Source organism: Pinus tabuliformis, chromosome 9 (genome assembly GCF_031772625.1).
Source record: "Pinus tabuliformis cultivar Carrire ecotype Pingquan chromosome 9, CPIR1, whole genome shotgun sequence".
In the NCBI taxonomy this organism is placed as follows: domain Eukaryota; kingdom Viridiplantae; phylum Streptophyta; class Pinopsida; order Pinales; family Pinaceae; genus Pinus; species Pinus tabuliformis.
In genome coordinates this window covers 522,710,039-522,715,266 of record NC_142307.1, presented here as the reverse complement: position 1 = coordinate 522,715,266, position 5,228 = coordinate 522,710,039, and positions in this window count along the sequence as shown.

Below are 5,228 nucleotides of genomic sequence, written 5' to 3'. Positions count from 1 at the left end.
CTTCTATGTCGGGAATCAGGCATGCGAGAGCATCCGTTAAACACTTCAATGCAGATCTTTGAGTATGCGGCTTAATCAGAAAATGCCAATATGCATCAGGTGTTAAAGTATTTATCCCGGTAATTAACTTCCTCTGGTCTTCTAACTCAAGATAAGATGTCTGTTCAATCATATCGGCTGTTGTTATGCTTCCGGGCGTGCACTGTGAGATCATACTTGCTAAGTACAGTGTATCATTGACTAAGTCAATCATATTGCTGGCAATTATTTTACACCTGGAAGCCGCCCTTTCTGCCTTCATTACTTGCATGTTCCATTCTGTGAAAAGTATATCTTTGTAGGTTTCATGAATTCGGGATAAATTTGCCGCCTTTCCTTCATTAGTATCTTGCCACTCAACATAATCAGTTATGACTTCTTCGGCTTGATCAAGCTCAGTCCTGGCCTTTTCTATTCGCTTACATACTGTGGCACCTATATCGCATAGTGGCTCAGCTTTAGCGAGTTGCCGACATAGAAGTCTAATCTGGGATAGTAATGCGCTGTTTATTTGAGTTGCTTCTGCCATGAAATCTTTGACCTTATTTGCACTCTGGATACTCTCGAGCTGTGCCGATAGTTGAGCTATCCGCTCATCTTTGGACTTCATCAATAGCTCATTTGATACTTTCAGCTGTACTAATGCTTCTGACAATTCTTTTTCCTTTTGAATTGCACCACTGTCTATCCTTTGCTTTTCTAGTTGCAGTTGTTGGGTTAGCGAATCATTTTCTTGCTGTTTTGCCAGCAACTGTTCTTCCACTTGTGTCGCCTTATTCTTTGCTTCGATCAATTCTGCCTGTAATGCATATATCTCATGATCCTTATCCTTTAGCAGAAGATTTACCTCTGATGCTTTTTCAATGGTTGCTGTAGAATAAGCTCCCGCGAATTGCGACAGCTTTGTTAAATCATCAGAGGGACTTAATTGCTCCTTCCAGACCATTCTGCCCGTGACTGTTTGCTCGAGAAAAACGGAAGGTTGATCAAGCCTTCTCCTTTTCCTAGAGCGCTTAATAACAGCTTTATGCTTCGGGCTATAGAAAATATCCAGAGGAGGAATTTCTTCCACCTGGAGAACAACCTGATCGGAAGGTTCCTTATCAATAACTTCAACATCCTGTGAAATGGGTGGGCCGCTGGTTCCTTCTAGAACCTGAGAGGAAGTCGTATCAGGTGTAGTGCTCATTTTAGAGGTATCTGTATTTAAAGAGCCTTCCCTACCACTGATAATGGAATCGAACTGATTCCATTGTTTAATCAATTCTGGATTGGTAGGGGTCTGTTTGTTTTGCTCTGTTTGAGCCTTGCTTTGCTCTTTCTCTTGTTGTAACCTTTGTAGTTCTTCTTCTCTTCGCTGCTGTTCTTCTTGAGCTTTTCTTTTCTGTTCTTCTTCTTCCTTCTGTGTCTTTTGCTGCCTTTCCAACTGCTCCTTTTTCTGCCTTTCTGCCTGTAGCTTCTTCTGCTTTTCCTCCTGTAGTTGCTTCTGCCTTTCCTCCTGTTGTTGACTTTGTTCCTTAGTCGTCACAGGAGGTGGAGGTATCTGTTGCCGACCAGGCTCGCTTGAGGAAGACGCTGCCGTTGTGGATAATAAATTTAGAGGCAGAGTTTGCAACCTCTGCTCCCTAAGCTTATTAAACTCAGCTAATGTCTCATCATTATACCTCATCGGAGCCATTTCTTTGACATGGCCGATTGTATTAGCCCCAACGAACAGGTCATCAAACATATCCTCTTGGTGCTCAATTCTTGTCAACTTTGCCTGTTCGAGGGCATTATAAGCCTTTTTTGATGGATCATAGAATCTACTAGGGATGGTGGCCAGGGATAAAGCTTGGTATTTGGCCGCTTCCTTCTCTGCATGCTTGAAATTAAGCAAAGTAAAAACCCCAATTCTTAGAGGAAAAGAGGGCCAACCTCGCTTCTTTTCTTCTTTGAGAATTTGAGTGACACCTTCAGACATGATTTGGTAGCAGATTTCCCGGGCTAACAGTTTGTCTGGGATATACAGAGGGAGAACATGTGGTCTGGCTTTACTTCCGAAAACCCTAATATAAGTAAAATGCTCCTCCCCAAACCAGCTTGCAACGGCAGTTATGTCAAAAGAAGCTTCATAGGAAATTCTGGGAATAGGCCTATCATAGATAGAATAGTGAATAGGTACCATAAAACCATTGCAAATTTGGTACAAATGGTCTTTGTAAGCAGACTTCCACAATTGCCTATGATATAAATGAATGGGTGTTGGATCTTGGGTGGTCTATCTCCAACTGAGGACAGGAAACTCAGAATTATAACACAGGGTATCCATAATATAAGCAGTATAATAGAAGGGTGGGATTTTTCTTTCGGAAACCTTGGCATTGGTTCTAAACTCACGAATAGCTGTGACCAACTTATCAGAAAGAATAGTAGCCCAATCCATAACTATAGCATTGACAGCCGCTTCCATTAAGGGAATCATATCAGTTTCAATATTAGTGGAGTCATGTAATCCCCACAACCTACACATCATAATTCCCGCATAGCAATAGGGAGAAGCTAGAGAAGCGTTGGAGTACTTACCCGAACTCTCATGCTTGTGTTTGGCTGGATTCTGCCTCCAATCTCGGAGGGGTTCGGATGGCAATTCATTTTCCTTGGCGAATTTCTCCACAAAGGCTTTGTTATAGGCTAGTTCTAGTTCAGGCAAATGGTACATTTGCCTCAAGTCGTCCAGCTTGAAAGATCCAAAAATCCTTCCATCCCTTGTATGAAACGTTCTGTCAATGATGGGGATTTCTTCGATTGCCCAGCGCACCACATCTGTATAAGGAAGGACTTGTTCTCTGGCCGCTATTCTGTGTAGGAAGGAGTCGGCCAATTCTTTCAGAGTACAATCGGTCTTCTTCTGTACATCGACAGTAACCACTGTTACTGTCTTCGTTGGTCGCTCGGCCTCCAAGAGATTATATGTACCTTGCCATGTGGTCCGAGCAAGACCAGCGCACGTAGTATTTGAGATTAGGCCCTTCTTAGAAGCTGTAACCGCTTGGCCTGCAACCGGTGCTGCAGTAGAACCAGTATTTTTCTTATGTCTCTTCCCCATCATGTTCAAGCCTTTACCAGCAAACGAACTCTACACAAATGCCAGAGAATTCGTAACACAAAAGATAATGAAGATGAAGTGTAAATGGAAAAGATATATATATCAATTGAAGCATGGTGAGATTAATTTTCAAAGGTGGCTGCGGATTTGATCACAGGTAGGGGATCGTACATACATTAATGGTGTTTAAATGCCGGGTACTCATTAAATGATCTAAACACTGTTTAAACAGTTGAATGGCCGTCTAAAGCATGCAACAGATTATAAAATATTTTGGTCGCAATTATTCGTTGATCGAAGGGGCAAAGATATTAATTGCGCATGCATTACCTTATCCCCACATTTAACGGCATTTTGAAATCTGTGCTTTTACCAAACTGATTTAAATATGACTTCGAAACTTACAGCAATCACCTTTTTAAAGTGCTTAATCATCTTAGAATGATGTCGCATCGCATCGGAACATAGATGATATTACCGTTTGAAAGCGATCACAGCGAACGCCGATTGCGATATCGCATCGGGAAAAACCTGAGAGCCTTATGAGAGTGTATGTGGTTTCGCCGACGACCGATAGCGATATCGCATCGGGTCGGGGCTTTTGCGTTGAAACGCTCTTTCATAGGGGCAGCTCCGATAGCCGATGGCCGATATCGCGTCGCATCGGGGTGGAAGATATGCGTTCTTTTGAATGTACATTGGATACCGCCGATTGCCGATAGCGATATCGCGTCGGCAGAAACCAAGGTATCCCTTAAATATGGTTCTCTAGTCATTGCGAAATGCGATCTTGCGATGAGCTTATCGCAATAACCGAAAATTGTTTAAGTATTGGGAAATTATTATTCTAAAAGGCTTCAACTGACACATTCGTTTGTTTATCATGCCTTTGTCTAACCAAAGCATTAATGCCAATAAAATTTTAAAAGGGACCCATTTCATATGTTAATAATTTGTGAATAAAAATGATATGGAATGGGGGGTTGTTGTAGGGTACAACAGGGTGGTATAGTAGCCATTGATTAGCTCAATTTATTTGCCATTGATTCTCACGTTACTAGAAGCGTCCCTCTTGTGGGAGAAACCCCACACCCGTATCATCATGTTAGAGTGTAACTACTTAAGGATTCTTCCCTCATGGGAACCTTTTCTCTCCCTCCTCCTTCTCCTAACAATTCTAATATGTTTTCCCATGTCAACATGATATCTTCTTGTACTAGTCCATCTGATCCTTGGATAGTTTTAGATGCATATGATATTGACACTTTTGGTGATCATATGCCACTCAGTCCCATTGAGCTCGACTATGAAGCCATTTATTTGGCCTTTGCGGTGCATTCTACCCTCTCCTTTTCGATCAATTGGGTTGATCATTCCTTAGATTAGGACACATCCTTTGATCCCTTCTCTTGTACATTCTCTAATGATGAGAACATAATGGAAATCACGATGTCAGATGATGCACAATGGGACGATCATCATCATCGTTCCTCCTTGCTATATTCCTTTGAGGATAATCTTAGTGAACTTTACCGACCTAATGTCATTGAGTTATATGTGAATTCTGTATCCATCCATGGTATCGATTCTTAGAATAACTTGTTGAATATTGAAGAGACTATTCCTCTCGATATTTCGATCAAACCCGACATTTTCAAGAACTTACATATTGGTGCATCTTTCTCTCCTGATGAGATCAAGACTTAGAAAGCCCTTTTCCAAGAATTTAGATACATTTTTTCCTGGTCTTATGAAGAGATTCCAAGGTTTGATCCAAACATTGTTGTACATGAAATTAAGAAATATCTCGATGCTAAGCGAGTTTGGAAATGCCTTTGTCTGGTCCATCCCAAGAAGGTTATTGTTAATAAAGTCAAAGTTGAAGAAATTATATGCGTTCGTTTCATCTATCTAGTACCTCTAACTGATTGAGTGTCCAACATGTTCCTGCCATGAAGAAACATGGAATAATTCGTGTGTGCATCGATTACTAGGACATTAATCATGCTTGTCTTAAGGAAAATTTTCCCACCCCATTCATCGACCAAATTGTTGATGATTGTGCTGGTTGTGAAATATTTTTGATTATGGATGGATTTTC